We start from the raw sequence: 27,129 nt of genomic DNA on the forward strand, positions 1-27,129 counted from the left end.
GACTGAAACTAGAGAAATAAAGAAATTGTACAGGTTTTGGCAGGTCTTCTAGTACAAATTTTGTGAACAATAGTCAAAATCCTTCCAATATTATACTTTGGTGAATTTACATGGGATCCCATATAAATAGATGGTTATAGTCACTTTATAAGTCATTCGCATCAAAAATATTTCTTGTGTCCCAACCTAAAATGAAGCATAGAGTTACAGGAAAAGTAGAGTTGACAACTTCTTTATTTGTTCCCTTTGCTGTCTCTAGAGCAGAGCTCCACAATAAATTTTTCCATAGCTGAATTATAATAATGTATTTGCATTCTTGTCCCTTCCACTTCTCTGCACCTCACTGAGGACCAACTCAGGGTCTGATTCACCTTCATGTATCGAGCACTTGGACCGGTGCTTGAGACAATAAATGGTTTGTGAACACATAAATAAAAACATCTTGAGAAACAAAAGAGGTAAAGAGAGAACTACAGAAAGCTCACACATGGTGCAATGGGGGAACTACTGTAAGGTGAGTAGTAACGTATGTGATGATAGTCTGCATTTTTGAGCATGAGGGTTGGGAGAATTTCAGGTAAGAAAAAAAAAACGTTTAGGGTTAAAATGGTCTATGCAGGGTTTCATGGAAGAAAGCATTGAGGTGGACCTTAAGGGATAGGATTTGAAATGACAGAATAAAAGCATTTTTGGTAGAAAGGCAAATAAGACTATAGAATGGAAATTTATAGAAGATATCAATGATTGTATCATAAGTTTGCTGAGTAGAGTAATGAATGAAAGGGGCTTTCTCTTGCTTGAAATCTCCCTCCACATTTTCTTTTGTAAATAGTCCACCTGTTCTTCAAAGTAATGTGCGTAACTCACTCTCCTTCCTCAGCTGACCCAGACTGACTCTTGTTACCTCCCATAAAATTATTCCTGCACATTATTTTCTTGTCCCATTTGATACTTAAAGTATACTACAGTGAAATGGTGAAAAGAAAGTCCCCAAAATTGACATTTCAATATTAGCTCTTCAACTGACTGGTTTGGTGACTTTGACTAATCGTTAAGCCTCCCGGGGACTCTCTGTCTCCTAGACAATTTCTAAGATCCTTTGCAAAATAAGAGCCTAAAATTTGTCTTTTTGGCCCTTTGGCATCAAAAGGAGAAAATATCAGACAGAGCCTTCAGTCTGACCAGTTTCAGAAACTCATATGCATTTTCTAACCCAATCCATGTCTTGTCCTGGTGGGGGAGGTCTTCTGTGGCCTTCTCTAGCTACACAAAGTATTCATATAGAAATTGACTCTCAAGTCAGACTGCCTTGCTTTGAATTCAATGCTATTACTTTCTAAGTGTTTAAATTGATCAAACTGCTTAACCTTACTATGCACAAAATAGGGCTATCAGAGTACCTACTCCGTAAGTTTGTTGCAAAGATTAAAAGAGATAATCCATAAAGAATTTAGCACAAATATTCTCAAAGGACAAACAGAATGAAGTTATTTTCTTCCTCTCTTCCAGTCTGCTGAAACACTGCTGCAAGAATCATGACTGCCCTTAGCAGCCATTTGAGCCATTAACATTGCTGTACCTGGCGTAGTATAAGCTGATCGTGTCCACATTCTCGGTCCTTCAACTTCCAAGCTAATTTCTAGGTGTCATTCAATAAGAAATGTTTAGCTTTCTCCACAGGTAGTGATGGTCAGAAGAAATAAGATTAACATATATATATTCAACCCTAGGTTCGAATTCTCCCATCACTAAATGTAGGAGTGTTCCTGACATGTTCTAACGTTGTATTGCTCTATCTCTAAAGATCTTTGAGTTAATCAGTTTCTAATCAACGAGGCTGAGGAGTGGACGACTTAATTTTGTAGGCAAAGAAAAAAACTATACATTTCTTCAGGGACTAATGAACAAGGAAGTGATAATTCAGGACAAGTGAACAGGCATTGTGGTACAAGAGGTACTGAATCTGGGGAAAGAAGAGATTTTTGTTCCCAAATGTGTGTGTTCCTTATGGAATTAAGATGTACTATATTTAGAAACACTTTGGAAAATAAGATCTCATCCAGGCGTCAAAATCTAATTAATAGAGTTCTGCTCTCAGAAGCAATTTGAAAGGAAGGGAGGAATATATTGAAGGAAGGAGTTTCAGAGGGAGGGAAAGACCCAAGAGATGCTTGGTTTGTTTTTTTAACTTTTTAATAATTGCCAGAATAGAAGTTATAAACAGAAATGCTAGTTTCTGACCTAAACATATTTTAAATAATAAGATTTTCATGTATGCCTAGGTTCTAGAATCCACAATAGTATTTTAAAATCTGTAGAGTGAGTTTTCAAATGACTGTTTTAATGGCATCTCACTAAAAGAGGAGCAAACAGACTGAAATTTTGAACTAGTATGTTTCATCTTCAGTAACTTGTCAAGGAGGCACCCAGTAGGTAATGTGCATTCTGGAAACTAAAGCCAAAACTGAGTTGAATTTGGTAAGGAAAAATGTTCTTAGCAACTATCCAAAATGAGCAAAGCAAAGTTTCATTTTCCTCAACCAATAATGGGAAAATGAATAAAAATAAACTATTATGCAAAAAAGTTCTGGAAAATAATAAAGTCATTTTTCCCAAATATAGCACATTTTTAAAAAATTGAATTCACCCTTTGAAAAAACACACAGGCTGAATGCAGTGGCTCACACCTGTAAGACCAGCAGTATGAGGGGCCGGGGTGGGTGGATCACTTGAGCCCAAGAGTTTGAGACAAGTCTGGGCAACATGGTGAAACCCCATCTCTATGAAAAATGCAAAAAATTGGCCAGGCATGGTGACGTGCACCTGTGGTCCCAGCTACTCGGGAGGATGAGGCAGGAGGATCACCTGAGCCCTGGAGACTGAGGTTGCAGTGAGCCAAGATCACATCACTGCCCTTGAGCCAGAGCAACAGAAAGAGACTCTATCTCAAAAAAATAAAAAATAAAGAAAACACACAACTCTAATTCCTGAAACTTCCCTAATTGCCCTTCAATTCAATTGCTATTCAACTGATCAAAGAATACAAGTTTTATTATTCATAAATTCAAGAATATATGTTGCTTTATTGTGGTTGTTTTTTCATAATTATAGTGAATTAAATGAGGAAATATAGCTCTGGTGTTAAATATAAAATATTATTTTCATATTATATAGCAAACATAAACTTAATTCAATTCAGAATGAAGTACACACTTAAATATGTATGATTTCACATATGATCATTTTATTTTTAATAAGAATTTATATTCATATTTTACTTTTTTATATCTAAAAGTAATAAGAAGCTGTTTATATCATCTCATAACTCAATATATGCATATTTATCTTATAAATTATATTCCTTATTCCCGCTCATCTTTTCTTCTTCCCCCTGAGGAGAGACTGTATTAGAAGAAAGCATTCGAAAGAGAGAAGGAACAATGGCTTTTCAGGAAGAAGAGAAAGAAACCTGATTGGTAAGAAAAAAGCCCAGGTTGGGCTGGTGCTCTCAGCTTCCTATTGGAGAGGCACAGCACTGATTTCTAAGAAGACTTTGAGAGAGGGCAATTGTCAGACAGAAATTCCTATAGACCTATAAAATAACCTGACATACAAATGCTGCAAGCATGTGTCAGAGTAATTATGTTGAGGTGAGCCAAACTTAAGGCAAAAGATTCTGAAGAGGTGGTAGGTACACTAAATAAAATAAGAATTTGCTTCCATAATTTCCCACTCAAGTTGCTTTATTTTTATTGACATCCATATTTCTCGCAATTTGCTATTTGGTTTTTGTACAATTAACTTAAGGTGTTTTTGCCTTGACAGAATTTTTATGCTTTCGAATTCATCAATCTTTTCTTTTGAATATGGATTCTTAATCATAGTTTAAAAGTGTTTTCCTATACCTAGATTATAGAAGAATTCATCCATCCTTTAGTACTTTCATGGATTCTTTCTTTTTTTCTCTTGTTCATGTGTGAGAGGTGAGAAAATGGTCTGACTGTATCTTTTGTCAAATGACTTAACTCTTTTTTTAAATTTATTTTATTTATTTTATTTTATTATTTTTTTTTTTTTGAGACAAGGTCTCACTCTGTAGCCCAGGCTGGAGTTCAGTGGCATGATCTTGGTTCAGTGCAACCTCAACCTTTTGGCTCTAGTGATTCTCCCACCCTTGCCTCCAGAGTAGATGCGACTACAGGCGCATGCCACCACACCGAGCTAACTCTTTGTATTTTTTGTAAAGACAGGGCTTCGCCATGTTGCCCAAACTTGCTGGTCTCAAACTTCCGGGCTCAGGTGATCTGCCTGCCTTGCCTCTCAAAGTGCTGGGATTACAGGCATGAGCCACTGCACCTAGCCAACTTTCTTCTTTTCCCAGCAATTTATTTAAAAGTCTATCTTTAGTCTAGTAATTTGAGACATTACTTTCATTAATATTAAATTTCCATATTTACTTTGATCTATTTCTAGACTTTTTATTCTATTTCACTAGTCTGTCTGCCTACTCATGTGACAGTACCACAGGTGCTAATTACAGAGGCTTTCTAGCACATTTTAATAGATGGTAAAGAAAGTCTCCTCATAGCTTTTTTTTTTTTCCAGTATTTTACTGGCTATTCTGGTTTTAAGATTGCGTTAAAGTTATAAACTAACGTAGAGAGAAATGACATCTTTATGATTGAGTCATCTTACCCAAAATTAATGGATATCTCTTCTTTTTTTTAATTTTTTGAGACGGAGTCTCACTTTGTTGCCCAGGCTGGAGTGCCGTGGCGTGATCTTGGCTCACTGCAAGCTCCGCCTCCCGGGTTCACGCCATTCTCCTGCCTCAGCCTCCCGAGTAGCTGGGACTACAGGCAGGCACCCGCCACCATGCCCAGCTAATTTCTTTTTGTATTTTTAATAGAGACGGGGTTTCATCGTGTTAGCCAAGATGACTACGATCTCCTGACCTCGTGATCCGCCCGCCTCGGCCTCCCAAAGTGCTGGAATTACGGGCGTGAGCCACCGCACCCGGCCTCTGTTCAGTTTTAAGTATTTATCTTCTTTTGCTATGTAAATGAAGTTTTCTGTATCATTGTATCTTTTAGCTTGCTATTTTTATTTTGTGTATAAATGCTATTTCTATATATTAATTTTATAACCTGCTACATTACTGAATTGTTTTGTTATCTGAGTCCATGGACATTCATTTGAAAGCTACATACTACAGACATTGTGACAGATGACATTGCTTAATTGAGGATGCTGTACTTTGGTCAAGGGTATGTGATGTTATTTAGAGTTGAAGGAAAATAATCTACAACTATGTTGAGCCTTAAAAATCTGTTTGTTTCAAGAAGAAATCAGCATACTTCCTGATTTTAAAACGGTCTATGAAGAAATGGTAATGAAACCAGTGTGATACTGCTACAAGAATAGACATCTATACCAAATAAATAGAATTGAGAGTCTAGGTATAAAACCATACATTTACAGAATGGACAAATGGAAGCCAGGGCCAGAAAGGAAATTATGATCTGCTGCATAGTTCTGACTTTCAGAAAGGGGTGAGCAAGTTGGCCGGGTGCGGTGGCCCACGCCTGTAATCTCAACACTCTGGGAGGCCGACGGGGGTGGTGGATTACCTCAAGTCAGGAGTTCAAGACCAGCGTGGCCAACAGGGCAAAACCCCATCTGTACTAAAAAATACAAATAATTAGCCAGGTGTGGTGGCCAGCGCTTGTAATCCCAGCTACTGGGGAGGCTGAGGCAGGAGAATCACTTGAACACGGGAGGCAGGCTGCAGTGAGCCAAGATGGTGCCACTGCACTCCAGCTAGGCAACAGGGCAAGACTCCATCTCAAAAATAAAAATAAAAAAGGAAAGAGCGAGTTGATCAGTTCCCAACTACTTAATCTTTTTATCTGCCACTAAACTCTTGAAAGTCTAAAAGAAATTTTATAAAAAGAGCTATTGAAGAATTTAACATGAATATTCCATAATATGCATATTTATGGTAATAGTTACAATTATAATTCTTCCAAATTACTTAAACTAGAAATATACAGTGTCTTATTAAATTGTATTATATCAGATTTCAGGAGATTGTTGAAGGTAAGGAAAGAATTATGTGAGAATCACTAAATTTACGAACAAAATGAAAATTTGTAGGAGTTCTTTAATCTTTAAATGGACTCTGGCCTCAAAATTGTGATTGTGAAAAACTGCCATTCTTCATCAAATATTTGAGACAGAAAAACTAGTGAAGCACAAAAGTCATGCATGCAAACGTACAGTCTTTATATTTTAAAAAAAATAGTAGCCACAGTTTAATGAGAACTTGCTAGGTTCTAAGTGTTGTGTTAGTACTTTAAAACGTTATATTACTGAAGCCTCACAAGCACCTAATGCAGTTGCTGTTTATAGTCACTACTTTACAGATAAGGAAACTAAATGTGAGAAGCAGTGGGAGTTTTGTCAATGGTCCACAAACACAGCTAGTCCATGGTTGAGCTTGTTACTTTAGCAGATGACTTGCTTTCACATAGCAGGGCTCCCAATAATTAATATTTCTCGACATGTTACCAATGAATAAAATAACTAAAAATGTAAAATTGTGTATATAAAAGAGGAACATTTTCACCATATTGTTTATCTTAGATTGCTTTAATTTATTATTTATCTTCTTAAAGATTTGGCTGATCCTTTTTCACCTGTCTCTCTTTTGTCAGAAGCAAACTCAGTGTTATATAAAAATATGATCACATTTCCCAAAAGGCAAGGTAGTCAGAAAAAGCCAGTGATGATGATATGATACTGGACATTAAATATAGCCTTAAGCCAGACTTAAATTTCAGGTGGAGTCACTTGTCTGCTGAGAGAAATGCCATCATTGCTGATAAAGATTTTTAGACCCTAGCTTCAGAGTCCTGAGTTCTGAGTGATAGTTCCAAATGGGCAGTTAAAATCTGAGGTCAGAGCCTAGTGTGAATTCTATCAAGTCATGGCACTGAGTCCAAGAGCAAGATTGATTGTACATTTGCAGACTTGGCAGCTTTTGAGATGACGATTTAGGGTAATCAACTTTCACCTCTTCCTTTCCTCTGAGATTTATGGAGAACATATTTAGTCTTGGAGGTATTTTTGTTTTGTTTTGTTTTGTTTTTGTTTTCTTACAGAAGAGGGATGCTTAGTTTTAATGACACTCTAACTTCAGAACTAATTCAGAAAATCACACTAAAGTCTTTAATATGTTTGCATAATAACACATATTTAAAGCATTATAATTACAATAAAAGTAGGATAAATCACCTTCTGGGTATTTATAACCAACTTTAGGCTAAAGTAAAAGCTCAACATACAGTGTGCAAATTATTTAGATTCTCTGTTTCTTCTCCTGTGGTTTCTACCTGGCTTTTGGCTTGTTGTTAAAAGCTGCATAGAGTAGAAGAAAATAGCTTTGCAGGTATTATTTTTAAAAAGAAGAGAACTTGAAGTTAACTTGATTGCATTCTAATTATTTATGGATTAAATTTTCTATGTGCTGGTTGCCTATTCCTGTTAACCTCTAAAGAAGTTTAGAGAGACTTCATTGAGCATACATCTAAACTTGTGTCCTAAAATATAAATAAATTTATATAAAGATGCATTTTAGTGAGCACACACATTCCCTTTAAGAAATCAACAGGGAAATCACTAAAATATATGGAAAAAAATCATTGGATTGAGTCAGAGTCCTTTTTTATTTTTGGTGACAAATGGATCAGTAATCTCCAACATCAAGACTCCTACTGTCTTGATGTTGAACCTTTTCCTGTCCTTTGAATGTCTGCCTCAGTCTTAGACCAATGCATTGTCATTACCCCTAACAAGTGCAGTTGTCTATGGCTCTCAAATATTGCCCAGGTCAAAATCTCTCAGCCTAGCTTGTGTCCTCTCTCGTGACCTTCAGCCAGCCTGGTCCTGGCATATACATAAGAACAGGATATTAAAACATTCCCTGTGTGTGTTTGAAGTTGATACTCACTGCACAATTATTTCAGAAACCTTTTAGAACAACTGCTCTATCTTTAAAGTGTCTGCAGACAGGTGTCATAAATGGGCCATCCACGAATGTCAGAAACCATCAAAGCATTATTTGCAAAGTCAAAGCACTCTAGTGATGTTATTCATTGAACACAGTCTCAAAGTTTGCAGGTCATCTAGTCCAACTCTCTATCTAATTTAATAAATTCTTTCTCCAGCATTCGTGGAAGGGGGCCTGAGGGGAAAGAGCACACAATATTTGTGAAGTCAGAAGGCCTGGGCCTGAGTCCAACTCCAGTTCATTCTACCTCTGTGTAAGCAAAATACAAACCCTCTGAACCTCAATTGAACATGTTAAGTACTTGGGTACATAGTAAGTGCTTAATACATAATTTTGAATGAATAAATATGACAACAACATCAGTCTCTCAAAGTTGTACTTGTAATTTTCCAAATCATTCTCTTCCTCTCAACTGTGCATTTGCATATCCTATATTCTGCCTGGGATTGCCTTGGCACCATTTCACCTGGTTAACTAGTACCTGTCCAGAGAAATCTCTCCTGACAAGAGCCTCCTACCCCAGGCACCTGAAGCCTGTCTAAGGTACCCTCTTTAAACATTCTGTGCTTATCGAATTAATCATGTGTTACAATCACTTGTCTCTACCTATGTCTGCCTACCAAGCTGTGAGTTTCTTGAGGACAGGGACTATGTTTTATTCCTTTATTTATGTACTTTCTGCAGGTGCAGAAGGTCAAGTTAATCACATCTCAGTTCAGGGGAAATTGCCATTATTCCTGGGAAAGTCCCTTTCTTCTTTTCCCCCTTTGTTATATTACTTTTTAACTTATTCTTTTTTGTATCCCCATAACCATCTCCCATTTTTCTCCCCTGCACAAGCATTCATTATAATGCAACTATATGTATCTTTTTGTTTGCATGTATTTTCTAAATGAGCTATGTTGTTCTATATAGCTATGTCTTGCTTGATTTTAATGAATTGACATATTTTTGTACCAACACTTGTTTCCTGACTGGCACATCTTTAATTTTCAATAAATGTCTGTGGAATTACAAAGGAATAAGTTTAAAATGTGGTCAGTGAATTTACTGTGAATCTGGCTTAGAAAGAAAATTGTGAAATAAAGTATGTGAAATTGATGTACAAATAGTATATTACATTACAAGAGTTACTAGTAACTAGTAATCTTTTAGCTTTTTCTAATGTAATTTGAATGGCAGGAAACTCACTAGTTCACAAGAGAGTACATGGTAATCTAAAACAGGGATCCTCAACCTTTTTGGCACCAGGGACCAGTTTCATGGAAGATAATTTTTCCGCAGACCGACGTGGGGGCGGGAATAATTTTGGGATGATTCAAGCAGATTACATGTATTTTGCACTTTATTTCTATTGTTATTACATTGTAATATATAATGAAATAATTGTACAACTCACTGTAATGTAGAATCAGTAGGAGCCCTGAGCTTGATTTCCTGCAACTAGAAGTTTCCATCTGGTGGTGCGGAGAGACACTGACAGATCATCAGGCATTAGATTCTCATAAGGAGCACACAAACTAGATCTCTTGCTTGCACAGTTCTCAATAGGGTTCATACTCCTATGAGAACCTAATGCCACTGCTGATCTGACATGAAGTAGAGCTCAGGCATTAATGTGAGTGATGGGGAGCAGCTGTAAATACAGATGAAGCTTCCCTCGCTGGCCTGCCACTCACCCCCTGCTGTACAGCCCTGTTCCTAACAGGCTAGAGACCTGTACTGTGACCTGTTAGATCAGGGGACTCCTGATCTAAAACACAAAATTTGTATCATTCATTCTTAGTGAACCAATGCTGGCTCTTGGTGATTACCTCCATCTTTTGGTTTGTAATGTTTATGAGGGTATTTATGCACAGAAATAGTCTCTTAGTCTACAATATAGGGTTTTCTTTTCTTTCTTATTCTGTTTTTCTTTTTTTTTCTTTTTTTTTTTTTTCTGTAATTGTGCTGTCTTGACCCAGTTTGAAGCCCTGGCTAAAGGCTGATAAATTCCTTTTCTCCAGCAGCTGAGTAATTCCACACCTTGAAGACTTTCCTTATCATGCTCTCACACTCACATCTGCCCTAATCTGCCCTGGGACCTAGCACCAAACAACTAGGGACAGTCCCTAAACCCCAGGGCCCACCAAAATTATTTAAATCATCCAATCCACAGACAGCCTATGAAACCAAGCTAGCCCCACCCTGTGTGCCATACGTAAGCTGCCTCCTGTAGCTTACAGTTACTCAGTTACTCGGTCCCCGACACAACTCCTGTAAGTGTCCACCATCAAAAGTCTTCAAATCTTATAAACAATGGTACTGTGAGCAGGAAGGTGTGGCCGTGATTGTGGACTCTTGGGTAGCTCCTTGCGGGGGCAGGGTGCAGGGTGTGAGGGTCTGCTCTTGGCTTACTCATTGGCTCCAGACCCGCACCAGCACAACTAGGGATGCAACTGCTGCCTGTTGGTGAGCTGCACTTTAGCTGGTGCTGCTGTGCCTGCCGGTGGTTTCCAAGTCTCTCCTTATCCACATTCCTGTGTTGGAACATTAAAAATGATCAGTGCTGAGTGGCTAAACTCCAAGGCTATACACTAGTACAGCTGGGGCCCACCTTAGACCATTAGGAGTGATGAGCCACTTGAGCTGCCCTTTGCAGGGTCTGCATTCCCCATGCTTCTGCTCATAGCCTGTGTTTGGCAGAAGCCTATTCCAGGAGTCTGTAACTTCTTTGGAAGCAGTGTTTCTTTATTATTATGTAGGGCAGAATCCTGTTTGTCTGAGTGTTTCAGGTAAACTTTTGTGGAGGAAAGTGTTGGTTGGGCTCTCCCACAACACAGAAATGGCACCCCGGTCTCATTGTCAACTGGACCAATTTAACCAATTACTATAAAGGAACTATAAAGGAACATAGAAATTGGTTAAATTGGAGGGCTTCCTACAGACTAATACTGGAGTTACAGCCTCAGCCGTAGATATATTAATTGGCAAACAACCTGACACCCTATTAACCATATGCACTCAAATCAGGCCATATGATTTAAAACCTGTGTACAGCAGAACCCCTCTCATCACACGTCTAGAAAAACCAGGGACTGTTGAGAGCTTTTATATTCAGCTTCCTTTATTTTTATCAATTTCATTTTATTTTAAGTTCTGGGACACAGGTGCAGGATATGCAGGTTTGTTACATAGGTAAACCTGTGCCAAGGTGGTTTGCTGCACCTATCAACCCATCACCTAGGTATTTAGCCCCACATTCATTAGCTATTTATCCTTATGCTCTCCCTCCCCCTGCCATCACTCCTGAGAAAGGCCCCAGTGTGTGCTGTTCCCCTCCCTGTGTCCACGTGTTCTCATTGTTCAGCTCCCACTTATAAGTGAGAACATGAGGTGTTTGGTTTTCTGTTCCTGTATTAGTTTGCTGAGGATAATGGCTTTGAGCTCCAGGATGCAAAATCAATGTACAAAAATCACAAGCATTCCTATACACCAACAGTAGACAAGCAGAGAGTCAAATCATGAATGAACTCTCATTCACAATTGCTGCAAAGAGAATAAAGTACGTAGGAATACAGCTAACAAGGAAAGTGAAGGACCTCTTCAAAGAGAACTAAAAACCACTGCTCAATGAAATCTGAGAGGACACAAACAAATGGGAAAACATTCCATGCTCATGGATAGGAAGAATCAATATCATGAAAATGGCCAAAATGCCCAAAGTGATTTACAGATTTAATGCTATTCCCATCAAGCTACCATTGACTTTCTTCACAAAACTAGAAAAAAACTACTTTAAAAGTAATGTGGAACCAAAAAAGAGCCCATATAGCCAAGACAATCCTAAGCAAAAAGAACAAAGATGGAGGCATTACATTACCCTACTTCAAACTATACTACAAGTTTACAGTAACCAAAGCAGCATGGTACTGGTACAAAAACAGATACATAGACCAATGGAATAGAATAGCAATCTCAGAAATAAGACTGCACATCTACAACCATCTGATCTTTGACAAACCTGACAAAAACAAGTAACGGGGAAAAGATTCCTTATTTAGTAAGTGGTGCCGGGAGAACTGGCTAGCCATATGCAGAAAATTGAAACTGAACCCCTTCCTCACATCTTACACAAAAATTAACTCAAGATGAATTAAAGACTTCGATGTAAAACGCAAAAGTAAAAAAAAAAAAAAAACCCAGAAGAAAATCCAGGCAATACCATTCATAACATAGGCATAGGCAAAGATTTCATGACAAAAATGTCAAAAGCAATTGCAACAAAAGCAAAAATTGACAAATGGGATCTAATTAAACTAAAGAGCTTCTGCACAGCAAAAGGAGCTATCATTAGAGCAAACAGGCAACCTACAGAGTGGGAGACAATTTTTGCAATCTATCTATCTGACAAAGGTCTAATATCCAGAATCTTCAAGGAACTTAAACAAATTTATAAGAAAAAAAAGAACAACCCCATTAAAAAGTGGGCAAAGCCCATTAACAAACACTTCTCAAAAGAAGACATATATGTGGTCAAGAAACATAAAAAAAGCTCAACATCACTGATCATTACAGGAATGCACATCAAAACCACAATGAGATATGATCTCACACCTGTCAAAATGGTGATTATTAAAAAGTCAAGAAACAACAGATGCTGGCGAGGCTATGGAGAAATAGGAGTGCTTTTCCACTGTTGGTGAGAATGTAAATTAGTTCCCCCATTGTGGAAGACATTGTAGCAATTCCTTAAAGACCTAGAACCAGAAATAGCATTTGACACAGCAATCTCATTACTGGGTATATACACCCAAAAGAATATAAATTATTCTATTATAAAGATACATGCTTATGTATGTTCATTGCAGCACTATTCACAATAACAAAGATGTGGAATCAACCCAAATGCCCATCAATGATAGACTATAAAGAAAATGTGGTACATACACACCATGGAATACTATGCCGCCATAAAAAGGAACAAGATCCTGTCCTTTGTAGGGACACTTAGCTGCCTTTAATTGAGACTTTGATTGTACCATTCAGATTGTGGCACTTTGGTCCAATTATAGCAGTATTCTGGATGTCAGCATCTTTGCTAGCTGTGCACCCACAAAGCCTTTGACTTAAAAGACATTTGCGAATCAAGCTCCCAGGACCCAACATTGTATTCAAATTCTACAAATGACTCAGCCTCATTATAACACAACAGAGCCACAAAAATATGGCCCACATCAACCCTAGTGGGTATCCATTTGGGAAGGATACCCTAGTCCGACACTGCCCTAGCTCAAGACCACGCCATTAAAGATGACATGCCCCCTGCCTCCCAACCAACTACGAGCAGTGCCAACTACACCAGCACATGGAATGCCTTGCCATTCACAGGAGACCAGAGGCTCTTGGTTTTCCAGTAGCTGTTTACACTGCTGACTTCTGTTTTAAAAAAGCAAGACCCACAAAACTGGAGTAACTTTCCAGACTTTACAGACACCTATAAAACTCTAAGTTCTGCTCCCTGTGATTGTAATTCCACTCTTTACCAGGTTAAGCCCTTATGAGACCAAGTCCAATGCCTCCTTAATGCTTCTAAGATTCGGGTTCCTGCTAATCCCACCCACTTCTCCTGACTAAAGGGTAACCTAACTGAAGTATCTACCCTGTGTGCTCTCCTAGGAGTAAAAGGAGCATCTGCTGGTCTCCCACTGTCAAACCATTTATTCCCTTCCATCCTCTTCCCCTTCACTTTCTCATTGTCAGTATCCCTACTCCCACCCCCATCTCTTCCATCCTAACAGCATCTTCTCCTCTTGCTCTCTAAAAGACTACATAAGTAAAATTCAAACCCACTGTCCCAGCTTCTCTGATATTTATATGGACATCCAAAATACAAACACATTTGACTGAAGTAGACTCTTCTGCACTGACTATCCATAACTCATCACCCTGCCTCCACATATCCCACACCACACATTTACCCAACTGATAATTTCCCCAGAGATGAAAAATACTGAGAAATGAAAACCACTTCCAAACGGCCTTTTCTCCTGTATTGTTGTGCCTCCTCATGGCAAGTGGCAACTGCACTCATATTTCCTCAATACATACCACAGATGGGCTACCCAATGAACAACTGCATATTCTCACCTTATGCCCAACAAAAGCCACTGTCTTCCTCCAGTCCTATTCTTTAGTAATTTCCCTTTACCTAAATCAAGGTACAATTTTCCAATCTAAAGGTAATGCCACAAAACAATATTGTGCCCCAACCAACAAGGGTGTTTATCCCCTCTCCTTTGCCCTTCCATTACTCTGAAACTGGAAGCCACGAGATGCATTCTGGCCTCTCTTGGCATTCCTATTTATATAAATGTTAATTATTCTTTCCCCACCCAGCCAAATGTCATTGATGTGCCACGTTCGTACCTATAATACTGGGACTCACCACTGCTCTGGGACTTGCTGCAATGGCCACAAGGACCGTTGCTTTAGCCCAACAGTCAAAAATAATTGACGCTACCCTACAAATGTCCAAAATTCTAGTATATCATATTTCTAAATTACAACAAATATTAGTTCTGCTAGACCAGGGAGCTTTGGCAAAAATGTTTTTTGACAGTAAATTTGTCCTTGATTATATGTTAACTAGTCAAAGAGGTGTTCGTAACATTATTAGAGCTTCTGGTTGTAGGTGGGTTAACACCACCAGTCAAGAGGTCATTCTAACAGAAAGCCTAGATCACAAAACCATCACCCTAAAAAAACATGCCTTACATATTTAACACACTCTGAAATCCAGTCAAAATATGGCTAAAGGCCCTTGCCATGACTGATGTATTCTCCCGGCCAACACCAAACAAATGGGAGCCTGGTTACAAGTCAGCCTTCAGGGACTTGTCACATTTCTACTTGGTTTCTTCCTTGTTATTGTCATAATAAAATGTTTTCTATGCTGTTTGGTGCAACTTAGGCCTTATTCTGTAGAAGTCTCCTCTACTATTCAGGCCACTCAAATACCCCAAATAATTGAGTTCAAAATCGACATCAAGATATAAAGGAGTCAGTGACTAAATATATTTTATATATGGTATTTTTATTGATTATTGTGCTGTCTTGACCTAGTATGGAGGCCTCTGCTAGAGGCTGGTCAGTTTCCTCTCTTGAGCAGCTGATTAAATCCACACCCCAACCACTTCCCTTATCAGGTTCTCACACTCCGGGGCCACTATGTACCCACTCTAATCACCACAGGGCCAGATATCAGACAATTAAGGACAGCGCCCATGCCCCAAAGCCTGCCAAAATTATGCAAATTATTCAACCTAGCTAACCCCACCCTTTTTGCTCTACATAAGCTGCCCTTTCCCCCTCCAGCTTGTGGTACCCGGTCCTCAGGTGCAACCCCTTGCGTGGTCCTCTGTGGCAGCCTTCTCTCATTTGGAGCTGTAAGTAACAAAGACTTCTGCCTTTCATCTAGCTGAGCATTGAAGTGTTTTGTCCGACAGCCAAAAGAATCTTTAAATCTTATAAAATACAGTCGTACCTACATCTTAATTACTATTCAATGAATGAAAGCTGTAAAGTTTAAAAAGCCTTTATAGTTTTTCTAAACCTTTTATATTTATCAAGCAGATATCTGTAAATCTGAAAAGGATAATATAAATTACCTTTTTTTTTTTTGAGACAGAGTCTTACTTGGCAGCCTAGGCTGGAGCACGGTGGCACCATCTCTGCTAACTGTAACCTCTGCCTCCCAGGTTCAAGTGATTCTCCTGCCTCAGCCTCCCGAGTAGCTGGGATTACAGGCACATGCCACCACACCTGGCTAATTATTGTATTTTTAGTAGAGGGGATTTCACCATGTTTGCAAGGCTTGTCTCGAACTACTGACCTCAGGTGATCTGCCCTCCTCAGCCTCCCAAAGTGCTGGGACTACTGCAGGCATGAGCCACCGCAACCGGCCAATATAAATTACCATTTAAACTTATTCCATGACTAATGTTCAATTTGACGTTAATTCCCCTAAACAATTAATGCAACTGATAGACTTGGTTAATTAAGTTCCTTTAAATATTATATATTATATCAATTACAAATTTATTCTACCTGAATCTCTCAAACATTTCAAATGCCTGACACATTAGTATCTTTTATACATCTTGCAAGTTTACAAAAGGAGGGAGGGGGTTCTAATAATTAAAGCAATTCCAGTAAAAGTAATAAACCAAATGTATGCAGTAGTAAGTTATGTTCTCTTGAACATTCAAACACTGTGTATAGACTGAAGAAAATGCTCTTGTACTTTAAAATTGAAATTATATGGTTCATATATCTGATTTTCTAATATATCAGGTTATATTAAATGCTTCAAGTAACTTAACAAACAATCTTTCATAGGTTATCTCAAGGATTAAATAATTAAATTTCTAAAGTTAATACAAATGTGTTAATACTGTGGATTTGACTAACTTCAACATTCTTATAGTTATTTCTCTCTTCTCCCAGTATTGTAAAGCCACTTATGCAAATAAAGAGAATAGAAAGATGTATGATCTGATTGGGCTGAGGATACTGTATCAGAGAATCAAGGCCAGGGTTGAAGTGTCAGTTAAAGAATTTGAGAGAGGGTCAGGGACCTAATTAGGTACCACACATGGCCAGGGTGCCTCTACACTACCCAAAAGTCAATCTGCTGGGCATCTCCTTGAGGTAACAGAGCTTTCCAAACTCACAATGTTTCATGCAGTCTAGTATATCATGTGTACCCTTACCTAGTTTTATTTTATTTATTTATTTATTCATTTATTTATTTATTTATTTATTTTTGAGACAGTGTCTCTGTCGCCAGGCTGGAGTGCAGTGGTGGAATCTCGGCTCACTGTAACCTCTGCCTCCTGGGTTCAAGCGATTCTCTTGCCTCAGTCTCCCGAGTAGCTGGGACTACAGGCATGTGACACCACGCCTGTCTAATTTTTGTATTTTTAGTAGAGACAGGGTTTCACCATGTTGGCCAGGATTGTCTCAATCTCTTGACCTCTGATGATCCGCCTGCCTCGGCCTCCCAAAGTGCTAGGATTATAGGTGTGAGGCACCGTGCCCGGCCCCCTTACCCAATTTTTAAAGTTACCTCTTTCATAACTTTTTTGTTCTTTTGAGACAGAATCTCACTCTGTCAACCAGGTTGGAGTGTAGTGTCACGATCTCTGCTCACTGCAACCTCTGCCTCCCGGTTCAAGCAATTCTCATGTCTCAGCCTCCCAAGTAGCTGGGATTACAAGTATGCGCCACCACGCCCAGCCAATTTTTGTATTTTTAGTAGAGATGGGGTTTCACCATGTTGGCCAGGCTGGTCCCAAACTCCTGACCTCAAGCAATCAACCAGCCTGGACCTCCCAAAGTACTGGGATTAAAGGCGTGAGCCACCATGCCCAGCTTCTTTTATAACTTATAACTGTGTAATTTGATAGTTGAAATTCCCTCTGTAGGATATTATTCAGTACTGGACTGAATTTAATCTCTTTATTGCCTGATTGGGGTCAACTTGCGTTTTACGTGTTTTATATCCAGTTCAATATCAAGAATCCTTTTGTCATTTTATTGGCCATTCCCTACGTGATTAACACTATCTACTGAACACTGTATCTTAGAATATTACCCACATTTGCATCAAGCTCATGATCTATAGCTCACCTACATCCACCATTCTATTTTTGAAATTTGGGATAGCAATTGCCAGGATACAGTTGTTCTGCCTGAGTCTTCACTGCACCTCAAGTTATTTTGAGGTTCATCCATCTTATCTGAACTTTCTCTGTGCTCTGGATTTTATTTCTCTCCAAGAGACACAAACTCATTTAGAGCATGTAGATCTTCCCTTGGGATGTTTCTGCCTATTTTATTCCTTGTTTCTATCATGCCAACATTTGTTCTAATCTTTCTATTTGTTCTAATTTTTTTTTTCAAAAGAAAAGGAAAAACACAGGTATTTTAGGCACCACTGGTCAGTGTAGGGCCGGTGGGTGGGACATGGCATTAGATGTGCTAGTTGAGCAGAGCTGTGCTGTTAATTTTCTGAAAGTGGTAACAAATTACATAAAATAAAACAGTGCAATGCCAGGACAGGCCAGCATGAGATAGGTGAGTTCTTCCCTCCGAAGCCTTCCTTCCAGGCTGTTTTATGTGCCTTTCCTTAGTGTGTCCTTCCTGTCTAATTAGGTTTCTCTCATTGCCCTTGTCCTAATGTTTTACAGTTATCTAAGGTGGAATAGCACAGTGGAGAGAAGCAAAAATATTGGAGTGAGACAGACTTAGGCAGAGGTGGCAATATTGTAAAAATAATGATGCTTAAGATGTAAGACTATTCATTGCTTGATTTACTTCCAAGATCCCAGAAGGGCACAAGAAATGTGTTCACACAATCATATGTTTTAAATAAAATTTGCAAAAGATATTTAACCACCATCAGTCAACCCCATTATCATTTTACTCTGACTGTCCGGCATCATATTTCCTGTATCAGGTGGTATTGGAGGGTCTGTGGGCATTTTTGAGACCCAAATGGGGGAAGTTGAGTTGAGAATAATTTCAGTTTGGCTTTAGTGGGACATATTTATGTGGGTGTCAGTCATATCTGTATATTGATAATTTATTGCTAGCCATTCAGGGTAGCATCCACTATGCCAAAACAAATATGCAGGGCCAGAAGTCATATCAAAAAGTGAAAGTGTGCTTCCCAATGGCTCCCAGGTTCAGAAATTTGTAGGTTATTGAAGAGAAGCAGATGGTGAAATGCACAGAGACAAAGCTAATCCAGGGAAAATAATTTCAATCATCCAGTGTGTAAAGCTGCAGACAGAGAATTTGGTTTTAGAATTTGACCAGAAAACCTAGTTAAGACAGGTCCTGTCAGGAATGTATCTGATAATGTCTTATGTACAATTAAAACCACATCATACGTTACAAAATTTTTTTGATGAAAATAGTACAAAATTAAAGAATCCTGTGTATTAAGACGCAAACCTATAGCAGTACTTCAAATGTGTGTGAAATTTTATGAATCCCAGTATTAATAAGAACAAACATAAATTTTAATCAACTGTGCTTGAAATAAGACTGAAATATCTTTCTATTCTCTCTACAGAAAATAATATAAAATTTTTGTTATATGAAGAGATAATCCAGAATTATGAAATTAAAATATAGATAAAAGCTATTAGAGAATTCTGTCTGGCATTGGCTGAATATAAAATATTGTTTTTTTGATTATGTGATATTTTTGATATTTAACTTTATAAAATATTTGATTTATTATAAATCATTTTCTTGTTCTAAATAGATATTCACTTTTGTCACTAATTTTATTATTAATTTTGTATTCTTTTTGTGGTAAAATTAAATTTACTACTTTAAACATTTTAAGGTATACAGGTCTGTGGCATTAAGTACATTGACGTTGCTGTGCAACCCCCATCGCGCATCATCTCCATAACTTTTTCATCTTTCCAAATGGAAACTCCATATTCATTAAACAATAACCCCCCACTCCTTCCTTCCCCGAGCTCTGGCAGCAATTATTCTATTTTCTAGCTCGATAAATTTGACTATTCTAGTTATCCCATATAAGTGGAATCACACAGTATTTGTCCTTTTGTATATGGCTTATTTCACTTAGCACAGTGTCTTCAATCTTCATCCATATTGCAGCATGTATCATTTCTTTTTAAGGCTGAATAATATTCCCTTGTATATACAGTAGTCCCCCTTATCTGTGAGGATACGTTACAAGACAATACATGAAACCATGGCTAGTACCGAACCCTATAAACACTATGTTTTTTTTCCTTATACAAACACACCTATGATAAAGTTTAAATTATAAATTAGGAATAGGAAGAGATTAACAACAATAACTAATAATAAAATAGAACAACTATAACAATATATCATAATAAAAGTTATGTGAATGTAGTCTCTCTCTCTCAAAATATTGCATTGTACCGTACTCACCTTTCTTGTGATGGGAGATGCTGTGATGTCTCTGTGATGAGATGACAGGAGGTGAATGATGTAAGCATTGTGATGTAGCCATAGGCTACTACTGATCTTACTTATTTCTGAATCTGTGTAACCAGCCCTTTGCGGTGTGGTGTCACTCATTTCTTGCTTGCTGAAGTCTTCGTAGATGCTCAGTGCTTTCTGGTGCAACAGGAAACATGTTTTCATCAAAACATGTTTTATCAAAACATGTTTTCTATTCATGTCTTCCACCCACCCACTTAAAGTCTTTTCTGTCTTAACAAAACACCCATCTTCCACTGTAGCTGTAACTATTACAGTTTGAGTTGCAACAGCAACACTAGCATGAATTTCTTTTTCCTCCTTCACAATTGCCTGGATAGAAGATTTGTTCTTACCATAGATCTTAGCAACCTCAGTATATGACTTTTTTCCTTTCCTTATTAAGCCAAAAGCTTTCAAATTTTCACTTAAAGGAAGGACTGATGGCTTCTCTTTGGCATATCCAAATTACCAGCATCACAAGTCTTGGGCTTTGGGACCATTATGAAGTAAAATAAAGGTTACTTGAACACAAGCACTGCAACATGGCAACAGCAAATCTGATAACTGAGAAGGCTACTAAGTGACTAAGGGGAGGGCAGTGTGTACAGAGGCGATATGATGGACAAAGGGAAGATTCACGGCCCCATCAAGATGGAGTGGGATGCTGTGAGATGTCATCACACTACTCAGAATGGCATACAATTGAAAACGTATTAATTATTTCTGGAGGTTTCCATTTAATAATTTTGGACTGTGGTGGATCATACATAACTGAAACAGAGGAAAGCAAAGCTTTGGTTAAGGGGGAAACTACTGTATATATAGTACCACATTTTGTTTATTCATTCATCTGACGATAAACACTGGGTTTGTTTCCACCTTTGGACTATTGTGAATAACGCTGCTATGAATACAGGTGTACAAATATCTGTAGAAGCCCCTGTTCTCAGTTCTTTCAGATATATACTCAGAAGTGGAATGCTGGACCATAAGGTAGTTCTGTGTTTAATTCTTTGAGGAATCACTATACTGCTTTCCACAATGGCAACAGCTCTTTACATTCCCACCAGAAATGCACAAGGGTTCTCATTTCTCCACATCATCACCAACACTAGTTTTCTGCTGTATTTTTCTCTGGTTGGTTTTCTTTTTGTTTCGTAGTAGCCATCTGATGAGTGCAAAGTGCATAATTTTTTAAAGACGGCCTCCCAAAAACCTGGGTCTTCTCTGTGCTCGCGTCTGAATTTTAGTTCTACCATGGCATATGGTCCATCGTCCATGATTTTGTTTCCTCGCTTGTAAAATGAGGATAAAAATAAACATGACTCTAGGATTGTTTTAAAGATTTGGTGAAATAATATATGTGAAACCATTAGCACGTAGTCTACACTTAAAAGTAGCAATCCCTTTCATTATTATTTACTTACTTGTCTTTCTCCTGTACAACATTATGAGCTCCTCACTCATTTTCTGTCCTCAACACCCAGCATAGGACCTGACATATACTTGGGGTTTAATGGAGGTTTGATGGTTGAGCTTAAAATCATCCATAGAAGACAGGCCACAATTCTTTTAGTCACAATGCATATAGAAGTTCAAAAGTTCCTCAGTGAAGAGGAACTGAAAGTAAATATCAGAACCTTGCTGCTCTGTAATTCACTGAGTGCAATCAAGTCTTTATCAACACAGTAAAACCTTTACTGTTCTCATTCTCTAAAGTAGCTTCACTCACGCTCAGCAAATGATTTTATTTTTCTCATTAAGTTGTAAATCATATTACCTCTCTGGGTATTGCTTTAGACAAATATTTGTATTGGGTGGACCCTACCTAACTACTGCTGACAAGATTCTGGTGCACCAAAGGGCAAGAAAGTTTCAATGGCATGTGATTTAGGATGCTGCCCCAGCTGGGCTGATTTCTGCTTAGGTGTACTACACATGGCATTAAAGCCTGCAATATTCAGAGACCCCATTCTTTGGGGGTTGCCTTAGGATTCATGAAAGCCCAGAAACTGTATTCAAAATTGTGAGCATGTGTGTATACGCACACACACCTGAGAATATGTGCACTTTCAAAGGAAACAAACCTAACTTTTGTCATAATTTCAAAGGAATGCATGACCAAAAGAATTAAGACTAACAGACCTAGAAAGCCTAGGGTGGCAGAATCATTATCAAGCCAGAGGCTTACCTTTAGGAAAAGAAACAGGTCTTGAAACAATTTGTGGTATGAGTTCAGATCTTTAGGGGAGCTAGAACCCCCAATTACTAGGACCAAGGCACAGAATCAGCTAACCAAACTCCAAGGATGAAGAGTCATTGGAGTTGGCAGGGCAATTTAAATCTCCTTTAAACTCCCTCTAACTGCACATAAGTTAGATCCAGAATCTGTGGATCCATCCTAAAGATGGCAGTAGTCATTATAGCTGGGAGCTATTCAGAGAGGCATTCAAATATCACAGTGTGTCATATGTTAAATGCAGACAACCAAAGGTGATAGAATTATGACATCAAATTTAAAATTCTTAGAAGTATCCAGAATAGTATGAAAATGTAAATTTAGCACTTCTAAGATCCATTTAAACACAATGGCAAATTATATTTTAACCTATTTTGTGTCTTAATCTGATAAGAAGAAATTTGAAATTGTGCATCTTTTAATACAGGACTGAATGAAATAATTTCTGAGAAAAGTCAATAAAAATAAATATTAGCTAAGAAAAGAAAATCTAAGACATAAATTTAAAATAGTGTATCCGTACATACTTATACTACAGGTTGTCATACATTTTGACAGTACTTGTAATTTTTAGAAAATTGAAATTACTTTCTATTTACTCTCTGTAAATAAAAAGCATCTCTACTGAGACATGGTTACTGAGTTCCATATTTACAGAAATGAGCTAGAATGTTTTACTCTCTAACTACAATAAAATCACCCAAGGTGATCATAAAGTTCCCATATCTCTTTCTAAAAAATAAAAATAAAATAGAACAAAGCTAAAAGATTTTAAAACTTTAAAAAAAAACTCCAAGGTCTTAGTACTATTAAAAAATGCCTAAGTTTAGAGAGTTTTGATTCAATTTCCTCTTAATTTCACTCTTCCCATGATAACCAGTCACTACCATTTGTATCCCCAGAGGTTTGAATGAAGTCTGACAAAAGTTTACTTCAATTGATTTCCTGCCATTCTGAGATAGGCTGAGACTGTCAAAGTGAAGGAAAAACAGTACAAATAAACATATAAAATACAAGAAGCATAAATCTTTATGGGCTTATAAATTACAGGTATTAATATACAACGATCACTAGTTCTCTAGAACAGTCCTAACCTATTCTATGGCTGTGCCATCTAGCCCTTAATGACAGGGTTCAGCTTCAAAGAGAGCTGGTTCAACATCTCCCCATTTCAGTTCCTGGCCTGATTCCGAAAGGTTTGGTGTCATGTTATTTCTCACTACAGAGGAAAAAGTTTGCTGGACACATTAAACCCTACGTAGCCAAATTCCAGGGATCTTATTTGGTCATATATTACTTGGCTACTTGTTGAACTGTAATCCTATCCTCTACATACAAGTCCAGGACTATAACAGTTTCTTAATCATAAGTAAAAGTAATTTCCAATTAATAAGAAACAGACTAACATGGGTAACAGGCGTAAGGGATGAATGGAGAACATCAAGATTAACCCACCATAGTGTCAGGGTTCCCATTCATTTCCCCTTCAGGTAGCCATTTGGAGTATACTTTTAAAAGAGAACCCTGTTCACATGCTTTCTCTTAAGTACAACTTTTGCATCAACCAAACGTGGACTAGCTATTATGATGCAAAGGACCACGGGAAGCTGCTCTGGCTAAACATCTCCTTCTTGCTGGTCCTACCAGTCCACCGCATTTCATTGTTCAAAATGCATTTCTTTACTTAAGTTCGTTGGAGTTGAAAATCACTATGTAAAGCAAAGATGTGACTAGAAGTTACCACATTAAGCTCTTTTCTGTCATTAATGCATTGATATGAATTTGTTTCAAGATGGTTAACTAGCCAAGGTTAGGCATTGAAAGTTGGACAGATGCATCCTAGGCAAGCCGGGGTGATCTCCAAAGTGGGGTAACCAAGAGCATTAGGAAACTGAAGTTGGAAAAGAGAGGGTAGCATGAAAGATGAAATCTGATATAAATAAGGGGGTAGCAGGGCAAAGCCATTTCACAGATCTGTAAACAAACTGCAATGCTGACCTCTGGTTTCCCTAACATAAGAGCTTTCACAAAGTAAACATGTTATTTAAAAATAATATCTCAAATAGCCATGCAGTTATGATGCACAGTTTAACTGAGGCAGGGGAGATTCTCAGAGGGAAGAACCCAGAGATCAGGGTTCAAGGCTGGGAGAGAAGTGGCTACTTCCTTGGAAATGTTCCTAGGTGTCCTGATCTGCCACTGAGCTACAGCCTTCAAACTCAAACTGCAAGGGAAGCTTTTTTCGAGCCTCCCTGGAAAAAACCCATGACCCCAAAATCCTTCCCTCGAAACTCTGTCCAGAGGCTTGGTACTGCTTCAAGTAGAAAATCTGATTTGGTTTCTGGGAAGGAGGACCTGTTGGAAAGTTACAAGATTGACATGACAGTGACAAGTCTGGAACCTCCTGGCTCTGATGCACAGTGCTTGAACTCCCTTAGAAATGAAGCATTGCCCCTAAGATAGTATAAAGTTACAGTTATCTAAAGTTTTCTCTCTTTTTTTTTTTTTACCTGTTTCTCTTTCTCCAAAAAAAAGTTTAATTTTAAGAACAATGAAAAATCAATCTTGAACAATTATAGGGAAACCCAAAAGAGCACACTGTGCATTTCAGCTACTTCAGTCACAATGAAACAATCATTAAAAAGATATTATGTTTCACACAAAGAAAATGTGAAAAAAAACCCCTCCATATTGTTAAAGCAATCATGTACCACAACTAAAGACAGGTAGAGTTTTTACATTTTAAATTTGGCCGGGTGCGGTGGCTCACACCTGTAATCTCAGCACTTTGGGAGGCAGAGAAGGGCAGATCACGAGGTCAGGAGTTCAAGACCAGCCTAGCCAACAGGGTGAAACCTCATCTCTACTAAAAATACAAAAAAATTACCGGGGCATAGTGGCACACTCGTCTAGTCCCAGCTACTCAGGAGACTGAGGCATGAGAATTGCTTGAACCTGGGAGGCAGAGTTTGTGGTGAGCCGAGATTGCGCCACTGCACTCCAGCCTGGCAACAGAGTGAGATTCTGCCTCAAAATAATAATTATTATTATTTTATTTAATTTTTTAATTTTAAAATTACAAATGATTCGTAAACATTCTGTCCTCTCTTCTTTCAATTTTTTATTTATTTTCTAATATGTATAACTAGCTGGAAAATTGTACAGTTCATATTCTTTTATAAGTAATGAAAAGAAAATAAGTGAGATTTAATATATATAAATAATTTTCTATTATTCTTTAATGCTTTTTATTTATTTAGTGCTTTTGTTTTATACAACATACAAAATACTACCGCAGCACATGTAGTGTAATAGACAGCTTAGTCGTAATCTTACTTTTCAAAAAATTGTATATAATACATAATCTCAACCCCAGTATCAGATATCACTTGTGTACATCTTGCCTTTATTCCTATTCTTGCTTCTGGAAATCTTAGCCATTTCTGGCAAAGGGTATACAAGGAATAGTTCTAAAGCAGTGGCTCTCTAAGTGTGTTCCTCAGAGCAGCAGTATCAGCATCACCTGGGACTTGCTAGAAATGCAGATTCTCAGCTTCCATCCCAGACCTACTGAATCAGAAACTCTGAAGGTGAGGCTGGGCAATCTGTGTTTTAACAAAGCCCTCTGATGCACAGAAATGTTTGAGAACCACTCAATTAAAGGAACCACAAGGCAAAGATTTTTTACATGCTTCAGAACTTATCCATAGCTTTGTTTTTCTCTTTTCAATCATTTAATTTAGATGTTTTCTCTTATGCCACAGAGTTGAGTGAGATTCCCCTGACTCCCTTGGTTTTTTTCAAACAAGTACATTTCTTTTCCTCTTAGGAGTATAATCATCATGTAGATCGTACAAAATAAAATAACTTCTCCATGTGTTCATCTGCTTAGAAGATTTCCAATTTTATAAGGCAATAAAATAGTATTCAAAAGGGGGCACAATAGCTATATTGACATGTCAGTAGACATGTAGAAACTACAGAAATGGTTCTTTTCCTCTTATAAACTTTTTTTATTGGTTAAAACAAGATTTTATTAAAATATTGGCTTATTTTTAGGCAAGAAATTTTTAATTTTTAAATTCTATAATCTGTCTCTTGGAAATTCTTCAGATTAATATCTCAAAATCTTATAAACTTTTAAATATGAGGTTAAGAAAAAATTTAAATAATTTTATTACAAAAATGATATATGTTCTTTGCAACTATCAAACAATACAGATGTAAATCAAGTAACAATTAACAATCTGTCATCTTTTAAAGTCATAGTCTCTTCAAGGCAACAAATGTTACCAGATTGGTGTTTCTTTCTAATCTCTCTTCACTGAATGCATAAGTGTGTAGATGCAAAACAATTTTATATGCAAAATCAGGATCATATTATGCCATTGCTCTTCAATTCACTTTTTACACTTAAAGTATCACAAATGCACTTGTCTAGTATCACTATTTAATTCCATTCCCCTTTAGGTTATTTTGAAATGCCTGCTCTTATAAACATTGATTCAGTTAGCATCCTTGCACATTTATTTCCAATTACTCTTGTTAATTTTTCAATTTCACAGACTCCTAAATGGGGAATATTTGAATCTAACTCTATGTCCATTTATAATTTAATTAAATGCTGCAAATGAATTATTGGAGTACTTCGTGTTTCCACAGGAATATTATCAGTCTTTTGAATTTTGCCTCCCATTCCCATGGTCTCTCATTGTTTTGATCTACGTTTCTCTAAACAGTGGTCACATAGATGATCTTTTCTCACACTGTTGGCCAT

At 37.7% G+C, this 27,129-nt stretch overlaps 1 protein-coding gene across 2 annotated transcripts in view; it reads left to right on the top strand.

The window, feature by feature from the left end:
• Positions 1-15,383: 15,383 nt before the first annotated feature.
• Positions 15,384-27,129, top strand: part of LOC129060975 (carbonic anhydrase 1-like) — a 52,881-nt gene continuing 41,135 nt past the window's right edge. Inside the window, exon 1 of one of the 2 annotated variants that reach the window (XM_054561550.2) lies at positions 15,384-15,498. The gene's annotated coding sequence lies outside the window, so the exon portion shown is untranslated. The remainder of the gene's footprint in view (positions 15,499-27,129) is intronic. The other variant, XM_054561551.2, reaches the window with a different exon arrangement.

This window comes from Pongo abelii, chromosome 7 (genome assembly GCF_028885655.2).
Source record: "Pongo abelii isolate AG06213 chromosome 7, NHGRI_mPonAbe1-v2.0_pri, whole genome shotgun sequence".
NCBI classification, from domain to species: Eukaryota; Metazoa; Chordata; class Mammalia; order Primates; family Hominidae; genus Pongo; species Pongo abelii.